Source organism: Tamandua tetradactyla, chromosome 7 (genome assembly GCF_023851605.1).
Source record: "Tamandua tetradactyla isolate mTamTet1 chromosome 7, mTamTet1.pri, whole genome shotgun sequence".
Taxonomy (NCBI): domain Eukaryota; kingdom Metazoa; phylum Chordata; class Mammalia; order Pilosa; family Myrmecophagidae; genus Tamandua; species Tamandua tetradactyla.
Window position 1 is genome coordinate 81,435,514 of NC_135333.1, and position 12,020 is coordinate 81,447,533.

Genomic DNA, 12,020 nt, shown 5'->3' on the forward strand with positions numbered 1-12,020 from the left:
TAAGAAAGTGATAACATAAAAGAAGTAGCTAGTGAAAAAGTGTTAGGGTCAATTGATGAGAGATTTCAATGAGACACGAAACTGTTGGAACGGGAATAACAAAAAAGGCATTTGGAAAGGTGGTATGGTCAAACAGTGAGCCATGTGAACTGAGATTTCAGAGATGGAGCTGAGGTATTGGAGGTGGCAAATCTCATAAGGCCTTTGAGGGTTTGTAGCAATGAAGTGGAGGAAACTCTATTAAAGTGATTGAGTAAGGAATTGTGAGGCCTCTGTAGAGGTTGAGATGACCAAGAACCATGGCAGAAGCTGTGCTGAAAAGAGAGTCTGAGCCCACACTGAAGTCATAAGTGCATAAGAGGTCAGTGATCAGCAGCAATGAGAAGGGGATGGGATGGTAAAGATGAGGCTGCTTCAGACTGATGGAGGATTACAGTCCAGAAGAGGAAATGGGGAGCAAGAAGAGTGTAAAAATCACAACGAGGCCTTGAGGTACAAAGGATATTTGGGATATGAGGTCAGCTCCGTCAGGAGATCTACAGGAAAAGAAACATCCTTGTGGAACACCCAATTTTCTGTTAACCACTAAGTGGTTAACAGCAGAGAGTGACAGTGATAAAGCTTAAAAGATACAGTGTAAGAATAGGGAAGACCAGGGAGGATGGAAGATGAGAAGTTATGATTTTGAATATGTTGTTAGAGTTGATGAAGGTGAACCTAGATGAGAGGTGTGATGGGGAAAGGATGTTAAACTAATCTTTAAAAAGAAAAATAAGTAAAACAAACTTTGGAAATGGGTCAGTTGAGGAAGAAAGGTCCTTTTCAACTTTACAGTGAATTTCCTTCACCTTACTGTCACTCTAGACTGGAAAAATACTACAATTTCTCCATGAAGCCCATGCCCTTTATTCCAATCGACACTTGTCTAAAATGACATATAGACCTCATGAGCACCACGTTGTGTGTGCTCTTTCATAACAGGTCTAAACAAGAATTTACAGTATGGACTGCTGACGTAGCAAGGTGGGCCCCAGATAGAAAGAACAGGAAAGTGAATAGAAGGTTGTAAGTCAGCTTGAAATATAAAATCGGGAAGTAGGAAAAGAATTACCTCTAATGTCATTTGTTAATATCCTAAAACTAGTCTTTAACTCTTTATTCAGGCCCTTAGCAACCAAAGCTCTTAGCTATCATCCTCCTCTCTGAACTGAAATTTAACCAAGTTTCATCTAATTGCTTGCAAGGAGTTATCTAGTTAGCCCCAATAGACCTCAAATTATGTTTTGATCAAAATCCAGATACTCCTTTGCTAGTTAATGATTATTTTTCCCAATTTGTAATGGCAACAATAAATAATATTCTCAATTTAAAGTAATTTTTCACACATTTTCTTAAAACATGTGATTCCTCCCTGTGTCAGTTTGAAAGGATTTCTGCACCCTAGAAAAGCCATGTCTTAATCCTAATCCAGTTTTGTGGAGGCAGCAATTTCTTTTATACCCTATTCAGTATGGTATGTTGGAAATCTGATTACATCTCCACAGGGATGTGACTCGCCCAATAGTGGGTATTAACTTTTGAATAGAGAGAGATGTGACTCTGCTCATTCCAGGTGGGTCTTGATTACTTTTCTGGAATCCTTTAAAAGAGGAAGCATTTTGAAGAGAGACACAGAGTCCACCAGCCAGCAACCTTTGGAGATAAAGAAAGAGAATGCCCCTGGGAGAGTTTCATGAAGCAAGAGGCCTAGAGAGGAAGCTAGAAGACATTGTCACGTTCGCCACGTGTCTTTCAAGTTGAGAGAGAAACCGTGAATTTCATCTGCCTTTCCTGAGTGAAGGTAACCTTTTGTTGGTACCTTAATTTGGACGTTCTTATAGACTTGCTTTAATTTAGACATTCTGATAGCCTTAGAATTCTAAATATGCAACTTCATAAATTCCTCCTTATAAAAGCCTTTCCATTTCTAGTATATTGCATTCTGGCAGCAAGCAAACTAGAAGACTCCCTCACCTCATTATGCTGGAATCTAGTATGAAGTGGCATCTGATGTGTAATAAAATAATACTCTTAATTATTGGAAGGTTAATATATCCAAAATTCATTGTATTACATAAAAAAGCACTTTGACCTTTGGCTATTTGGTTTCCAAACAAGTTTGAGAACCATCAAAAATCTAACCTCTGAACCTGAGAGTGAACAAGAGTCTTCCACAATATTTAGGAACCTCCTAAAAACAAGGCCTTTCCTTGGAGTAAACAGGAATTTCTGGTCAATTAATATAGGATGTATTTATGAGGCAAGTGGTCCTTTTAAACTATGTAGCTAGCTACTTCCGCAGACACTTGAGGCAATAAGGAAAGAGGTTTCAGAAGCAGATGTTTTCCAAACTGGGGTACTTTGAGCAAGTTGCTTAACGCCCGAGTTTTGTTTTCCTTTTTAAAACAAGGATAATTGTGCTCATCACTTCAGATTCTTCTACAGATTATATTAAGTGATATAATGATTCAGAACCTGCAGAATCAGCAGACCCTCGAAAATGGAGCCCAGAATTCTGACAGAAGGACAAAGGATTCGGTTTCATTTTGATGGAGGTCAGCATGCCAAGGGTGAATGGAGAGCTTCCATGTTCTTGAGCTAGGTTGCTGTTGTACATCAGATTAAAAGCTCCATTTCTGTATTTCTCTGAGAGCAAGTATGTTATATGAGAGCATCAGGCTACAAAATTAGGTTAAGAAAATGATGTAGGGGATGTGGTCCATTCACAGAGCGATACAGACAAGGCAAAATGCAAATATAAAGGTATCGAGTAAAAGGGAAGACTTTTCTTAACTGACTTGAGTCTTCACCATTACGGCTTTAAAAACAGTTAGTCCTACTCTTCTGCCATTAAAACGGGTTTCCTCCAAAGGGAAAGTCTATCTCTGCTTGGCTCATGGGCAGTTCTTTACTTAATCTTCCTATACAAAATTTTTGGTTTTCTTAAACACCTGGCTCTCAGGGTGTATCCTTGCAAGCAAGGCAGTCATGGTACATTTTCTATGAAATTGCTTGGGAAATGTATCAGTGGGCTTTACTGCATAACAGTAAACTTGCTGCCACATGTCAAAATGGAATAATGGCCAATTATAATCCTAAAATGAACTGCCTACTGCTTCCTGTCCATTTCTTAAGCAAACTTCCTTTCCAGTTTATTCTCCATAATTTGAGAGTTCTAGGCCACCACAAGCTGTGCTCGTTCAGACCATATTTGTTGAAAAAGGTGCAACTGAATGTCACAAATGGGAAAAAAGAGAGATCAGCTATTAATCTGGGTCCACGTAGGAAATAAACAGGCTATTTTTGCTTCTAACAGCTAAAAAGAACTGCACTCCTTGAAGCTGTTCTGCAGCCTTGCCAGCAAGGTTTGCTGGCACAAGCAGTGACCACTGAAGGTAAGGCTCACACCAGAGATAGCCTGGGAAATGGAAAAGAGTTCACAGATCACAGATTTACTCAGGACTATCTCTAGATTGCCCCTTTATCCTTGCGTTTCCTCCAGCCAAAGCTGAGGAAGCATTTTGAAACCACTATAGGCAAAACAAATATTGCTGTGTATTTATGCATGATTTCTGCTATGCATAACTGAATATAGTCAGAAGTATGCCAGAACTTCATAAATATATAGAAAATGTAAAACTGGCTATCTGAAAGCCCTGGTACCTGGAAATGCCACCTTATTTATCCTTGCAGATAATGCGACAAATTTGCAATTTTTCACTTTGACTCAGAAAAGACAAATTAAGGGTGACCTTCTTGGGTAAGTCCTGCTATGGCAGAGTCCCCCGATTATAGGAGTAAATCAGGAGGTGACCATGAAAATCATGAGCACGGCCAACATCATTCCTTGAAAGAGGACCTCAGCCTCAGTGAAGTCTTCTAATGGCATAAGCAACAAGGACTTGCCTCCTGAGACCATTGATTCTACCCTAACATCACCAGGTTGACAGCCACACACTTTATATGTGCTTCACCATGTTCCACAAAAGAATTAAGACAGTTTAGTAAAACATATTATTAAATTTAAAATATATATATAATAAATACTTTATGATAGTGCCACCCAAACTGGCACACAAGAAGATTTCAAGTAATATACTATTTAACTTCTTCAAATTTTTAATTGAATTTTCAGATAACGTTAGGAAAAATTACAAATGGCACATAAAACCTATGATTTCACAAATACAAATTATTTAGAATAAGTTAAATTTAGAATTTTTAAGTGAATTTATTCAAAAAATATTAAATAATAGTACAAATACAAGTGTTACATGCAAAGAGCAAAAATGTGATGTTCATGCACATGGGACAAATTTGGGTGATACTGAATCAAGATGCAAATATCAAGAAGAGAGTGAGTATGTGCCTAATTAAGCCATAGGGTCCTGGCTTATTAAAGAAGCTCTTTCAGATTTCCAATCCCACAAAGCTTATCATTAATTATTTTTGCAGTCAGAGTCCTTTGTTTTATTCTGCTGGGTATGGACTACTCCTCACTGCTAGGTAGTCCACTACTGGAAACTGCCACTCATCAGTGAACAGTGATGAAATCCTTCTCTAAGCGCTATGAAAGCCTCCATACTTATCTTCCCTTGAAGGAAATATGCTGACCTCAAAAGATGTAAACAGGTCTTTACTGAAAGGGTTCCTGTAAAAGTTCCAAAGCTTTACAGCTTTGTATATCTGTATATGAGGTAAAGGCTGGGAGTGGGGGGAGAAAGCACTGAATCAAAAGGTGTGCCCTGGTCCACCCATCTTATTCCCTCATCCTGCATGAGAAACCAACCTTCCAAGGTCCAGATTCCTCAACTCCCCCACCTGTCAACCTGCCCCTACCCAGTGTCCCTCCCCTCCCCACCACCACCCACCTCCACCTTACATTTTCTCAGCCTACCCCACACACTTACCTTCTTTTAAAATTCTGACAATGAAGAAAGCCTAGCCCAAGTTTTAAATCTTCCTGTTCCTTGTGTATATGTTTCAGGGGTGATGCAAGGGGAGGAGTTCTCGGATACCAATCCACACTATCCGTTTACTAAAATTAAGTTATGAGTGTTGTTCTGAGATTTCTTTCAATCAAAGTAAAAAGAAGTGTGGGCAGGGGATCATCCTGGTCCCTCCAAAGAAGGTTCTGCTAGGTCATTACATACAGTGGTCCTTGTATGGACGACATCAACTTTCTCTACAATGACTGCCACATGGCTAGTCCTTTATTTCTTATAGGATTCATCTGTGTGAGCTGAGTAGTATCTACACATTTGACTGCAATTATGTGTTTGCATGTCTTCTCCTCCTTCTAGACTGCATCTTCTTGAGGGCAAGTTCTGTCTCAGACATTTTTCCATCTCCAAAGCCAAACACAGCACCAGGCTTTAAAAGTGCTTGCTAAATAAATAAGTAATCAGAAGAAGATGTTTGAAGATGAAGGAGCTGAAATGCTATGTTGAAATAGGAAACATAGCTTTGTTTTGTTTTTGAATCAACAAGTATATTATTTAGACCTTGAAATCTGCTAGAGAGCAATAAGGAAGAGGCAGGGGTGTTTACCCAAAATAACCAGATGGCTTTCCATGTCGATCAAACTTATTATATGTTTGCTCAGTTCTCCCCTGTGTTTCCCTCTGTACGAACTCAGCTTCCATTTCCATGTGGCTATATTTATCCCTCCACTGCATTTTGGGCACAGAAGCCTATAGGGAAAAAAGAAATGAAACCACAAGGCAGAGTGATCTAGATTACTTTTTCACCTAGATTACCTTTTGGGGTCCCTCAGGCCTGTACTTTCTATCTAGGCCATTTGGTTTGAGTGACAAGCAGATCAATGAATGGTACCAGATTGTCTGTAATTAGTGGCTACATAACATAATAAATCAATCTTTAAAAGGAAAAAAAAGGAGACTGTGGAAGTGGGACCTGAAATAAGGTGTGCTTAGTGACACGTGCTAAAAAAACAAAGGCAGGCTATTTGGCATAAATGGGGAAACTGCTACATAAGGCTTTTTGTGCACAAAAATATAAAAGGTGGTAGAATCTCAGTTTTCCCTCTCCCAAGTACACACACACACATAGGTGCTTGTGTAAACAGCTGAATACTATATTCTTTAAATTTAGAAGCCATAGTGCCACCCTAACAAGTAACTGGCTTGACTTCTCACTGCTGAAGTACTTACGGATTAATTCGAGGTGAAGGGAGGAACAAAGCAGAACAATGAGGAAGGGTCATTGAACTTCACTTCAAGAAATCCAGAGAAGGTTGCAGACTGAGGATCAAGAGTTTGCATTATTTTAAGAAAAGTAATCTTAAATTCAAACTAGACCTGGGGCAACAAAATCAAATGCTTTCTGGGCCAAGCAGATAACATCAATGTGGACTGCAGCCTCGTGTGAAAAAAGAAAATGCAGATGGAGGAGATGGGCAGTCACAAACAAGAGAGTGTCCCAGAGGCAACAAACTTAGTTTTTTCAAACACATCAACCAATTTGTGAACCCTGAACTAGACACTGAAGAGTCTCTTTGCTACATATTCAAACACTTTACTAAACAGATGTCCTTCCCATATGCTTCGTGACATTGCCTTTTTTCTTTCCTTGTTTTTCTCCAACCCTGTCCAGGAACATTTCTTTGGTTTCGTGGCAGCCCAGGGCTTCAAGCTGCTGACCAAAAGTTGGAGTGCTATATCTACCAACTCTTCTGTTCCCAATCAGTTGTGGCCATGAAGTCACTTGCTCAGTTGTAAGGGTATTCTTGACTCATTTCTATTGGGGGGGGGGTATGTTGTCACAACATGCTTGAGGCCTGGATGAAAGTCTAGGACCAGAGAAGTAGAACATATGACACCTGCAAGGTCTGGGAAACATTGAGTCACAGCCAGGTGAACAAGATAAATCAAGGATTTGTGAATCCATGGGGGAGGTTAGATTGGCACATTCAAACTCCATAGAACAGTATAAGTGGATGATGAGTATGCTAGAATTATTTAAAAACTCTTTTCAAAATGCACATGCCTATTACTTCCTACTCACTACTGAATTTTTATCATGGGCACAGGGACAGCAGCCAATAGAGTCTTAGGAACCAAGAGAAATGACAGAAGTACAAACTGAAGCAATTTTTTGTTTAGCCGTAGCTACACTTATAATCCTCTTAGTCTGGTAGTAATAGGAGATAAAACTTAGCCCCCTTGCCTTATGTCTCCTTCCTAAGGAGAGAGTTAGTGTAACTCCTGGCCTCCTTTCACTTCTCCTCAAGGGAGACAGAAAGATGCATTTCACTGGTGAATTTGAGAATAATAAGCTGAGCGTCCCTAGCTCAGCTCTGTCCTTCCTTTCAAGGAAGCAATTTGCTCAGAGACAACATAAGTTCATCCTACAATCAGCTCTAAGCAGTATTGAAGGTACAGAGGAGATGTCTGCCTGATCCAACATGGCATGTATCTGCTTGGGTAAACCTACCTAATTTGGGGTTTCAGTATTAGCCAATTATTTGCTCATAGACCTAAAGCCACAGCCTCAAAGCCACCATCAATATTGAAGGTAATAGCTTGTCCTCCATTTGTCATTCTTTTCCTTTCTTTGTCATTTTGTTCAGAGCCTAAGGAGTCAAACCACCCAACAGTGAGGGCAAATCTAGAAATTCTTTAGTGCTAATAATGGCAAAATACTAGATTTCCCTGTGGTGAAAGAGAGTGTGGGGGTAGACTTGGCTCTGTTACATAACCAGTAATTTCTCCTTACTAGTATGAGTAAAGACAAGAGTAAAAACACAGTCACACAGAAAGCACCTCCCAATGAAGACAGGGCTTATGGTTTCAAGGCACAAACCAGTGAAACAAGTCTTCACAAAATAATCACTTAATTCTGTAGCATCTACCTGCATTCGAAACTCATTTCAAATCACAAAAAGTTAAACTCATTTTCAAATGCTTCATCTAAGACCAAACAATATATCAAACTTAAAGGTTTATCCTGACACCCTTTGAAAGTGTCCCTGCAGTCATGACCTAGTCCACTGGAAACTTGATCATCTTGCTATTACACAGAGCAATACACTCGTGCACTGCATTGATAATATCATGTGGATTATATCTGCAAGTAGCAAATACTCTAGGAACTTTGGTATAACACAAGCATGCTAGCGGATGAGAAAAAATTCAGGAGTCTGCCGTAAAATTTATAGAAGTCCAATGGTCCATGTTGAGAAATCCCCTTCAAGATGGACACATTGCTAATCTGGCACCTCCCACAGCAATAAATAAAGGCACAACCATAAATGCCATGCATGCCTTTAATTTGGGGTCAACATGTATATAAATAAATAAGTAATCACAGCATAGGCCTTTGGATTTGGATTTGGGAGCAAAGCTGCACCATCTTTACAATAACTATTCTTCTTTGGAAAAACAGCCTACTGGCTTGTTGATGAATTCTAGTAGAAACTGGATATTTGGACATAGACCACCAATTTACTAAAATACTCATCATGAACTGGGTATTTTCTAAACCTCCAAGCATGTGGAAATAAATGGCCAGTTAACTGATAAATTAAAAATTTGGGCCTTTTTTACAGATGACAATTCACAGCATACTGGCATCACCCAAAAGTGGCTTGTTGAAGTTCTGCAGCCCCACTTGGGGGAAGTTGTGAAAGAAAGTAGTGAAGGGAAATCTTCCCAGTGGGCAGCAAAGAGCTGGATGTTCACCTTTTCTGGAGGGAAGAATGGCCATAGGCAAGGATATATTCTGATTAATGAACAGCGGCTAACCATTTTACTTAGGTGATCAGGAACTTGGAAGGATCACAATTATAAAATAAATGATATGGAGATCGGGGGAGAGTTATTTGGATAGATCTCTCAAATAGTTTGAGGATACTTGTGTCTCACTAAAATATAAATAAATGCCCACCAAAAAGTAATTTCAACAGTGGATACTCAATATCAAGTGGAAAGCACAAATCCAATTGTGGAGATCAGTCATTATACCATGGGATCTTATACCATGTGATCTTGTACAAAATGGCAATAGCAGGGGTGCAAGGGTAGCTCAGTCGTAGAATTCTTGTATGCCATGTGGGGGACCCAGGTTCAAATCTCAGCCCACGTACTTTCCAAAAACAAGCAAAATTTCAACAAATGGTGCTGCAATTACAGGACACTCATATGGAAAAAGAATGAAATGTGACCCCCACCATACAGTGTCTAAAAAAAAAAATGGCAATGGTAGCAGAGATGGAGATTAGCATAGAATCAGCAACATGGGCTCCCACTCAGTGAGACTGAACTGGCTACAGGAGCATATAGCCCTCCAACAGCAGGAATGAACACTGAGCCCCTAATATGGCATCAAAACACGTTAATTAATTGAACAATATCCACCAAGGAAGGGGCAAAACTTTGTTCCACTTCTTCTAATGTGGATTTGTCCTGCCCCCAACACTTCTGCCAAAACCACCATTTGTGGATTTGTAGAATTCTTTTTTCATCCTCATGGTATTCCAAATAGCATTACTTCAGATCAAAGGGCTCATTTTGCAGTGACTAATATGTGGCATTAGGCTCATACATAAACAATTTTCTTGTTTTACCAAGTTCTCCATTACTCTGAAGCAGCTGGCTTGATAGAGCAGTGGAATTGCTTCAAGACTCATGGTGCCATCTGTGAGAAAACATTTTTTGGGCAGAGGTACGTCTTTCAAGATTCAGTATAAACTCTCATTCAGTGACCAAAATATTACACTTCTTCCATAGCCAAGATCTGTGAGCCCAGGAATTAAAGAGTGAAAAATGTGAGTGATTTCTCTCATCTCTATGCCCACTGATATACTAGCAAAAGTTTACTTCTCATTTCCGCATTTGTGGGCTATGTCTGTCTAGAGTTATTTCTCAAGGAAAGAATGCTTCCACCAGGGGACACAACAATAATTCCATTGAACTGGGAGCTGAAACTTGCTCTCCAGTCACCTTGGACTCCATAGTCCACTGAAATATTAGGGGTAATTGGGTTATTACTACACAACACAGCAGGGAAGAATGTGTGTGGAACCTAGGAAATGATTTGTGGTGTCACTGTATCTCACATTCTTTGGTAAAAGTTCATGGAATACTACAATTCAATACAGGACCGTTAATGTCCAAGACCCTTCAGGATTAATGCTTGGGTCACTGGAAAACTTGACCAACTCAGTTGCTTGCTAAGAGCAAAAAAGAAAGTGGAATGAGTAGTGAAAGAAGGACCTTTTAAATGCCCACTTCAACCACGAGAAGAGTTACAGAAATAAGAACTAATATCTATGAATATTTCTTCCTTACTTTCATATGAATATATTCAAGTACATATTAACCAATTTTCCCATCTCTCATTTACCTACTATATAACTTAATGTAATAATAATGATTAGCCCCACATCTCAGAACTTAGTTGCAATTTACCAAAGGGAGGAGTAACTCAACTAGAAGAGGAATGAATTTCCCTCCAAGACCGATAAAAATAATAGATGGAGATTTGTGTTTTTTCTGTTGAGGATAGGGTTAGGTGTTTTTTGTAATACAAAGGATGACTTCATCATGAAATACAGAAGCATGATTTTTCTGTTGGTTTTATTTGGAAGTTAAATATAGTTAAAATAGTTGTATATGGATGCTAAAGTGAAAAAGGAGTGGATTGTGCTAAACTGTGTTCTGTCCATGTATATAGTCTCCTATCTAAGGCTAGAACTAAGTATGTTCTGGATTAAAGTTAGACAAAAGAGAAATTTGCAAGTGGTTTTAAGGAAGTAGAAGTGAAGTATAGTTATTACTTTGAAAATGCCATGGCATTCAGAGATGATGACAGACAGACACTGAGGTACCCAGAGCTCCAGCTTTCTGCTTCTTTTCCTGGCTCCTGGCCTGTCCATTGACAGGGGTCCCTGGTCAGCCATCAAGTGACTGCTTGGCTGCAGTTTCCACAGAAGTAACAGCTCCACAGACTCTCCATGAGACGCCCCTTTGCAATTCCACTCCAACGAGCAGACTTCTAGTTTTGGGGATTTTTCCACAAGCTCCAACTTGGATATTTTCACCAATGCCTTAGGTCAGTGGTTTCAAACTCCTTGACTTCAAAATCCCTCATACTCTTAAATAAAACTAGTTAGGATCCCAAAGAACATAGTATATGTGAATTATATGTACCGATATTTACCATACTATAAATTAAAACAGTAATTTTTAAACACACTTTTATTGAGATATATTATATATTCACATACCATATACCATATAGTCATCTAAATTGTGCAATCAGTGATTCAGAGAATCATCATATAGTTGTACATTTATCATCACAATCAATTTTTGAACATTTTTATTACTGAAAAAAAAAAAGGAACACCAAAACATCCCATATCCCCTTTGCCCCCCTATTATTAGTCTTCCCAGGTGGGGAAGTTTAATATTTCCACCCTTTTCCCAGTCTGTTAAGGGGGCTTTGCAAATACTTTTTAATCTTCTGCTCGGATTACTCTGGTATGTATTGAGGCATCACACTAACCTGTACAAACCAATAAGATCACTCCCTATTCAAGGTTCCATGTAGTTATGGTGTTCGAATAAGATGATCATACAAATTAGATTAGATAGTGTGCTATCAAAAATATAAATTTTGCACCAAATTAACATCTCTTCCTTTGGTCTCACACAGAGGTTGAAGTATTAAAATAAAGTCAATATCATCCTTTAGCCTTTAGTCTTCTTCACCTTAGTCTTACCGAGAGCTACTTCATCCATATCTGCATGTATAAGATGACTTATACACCATCATAATATTCCACATAGCATTGCTTCTGATCAAGGAACCCACTTCACAGCAAATGAAGTGTGGAAATGGGCTCATGGAATTCTCTGGTTTTACCAGGTTCCCCATCATCCAGAGTCAGATGGGTTCGTAGGATGGTGGAATGGCCTTCTTAAGATCCAATTATGAGGCCAACTAGGTGACAATAC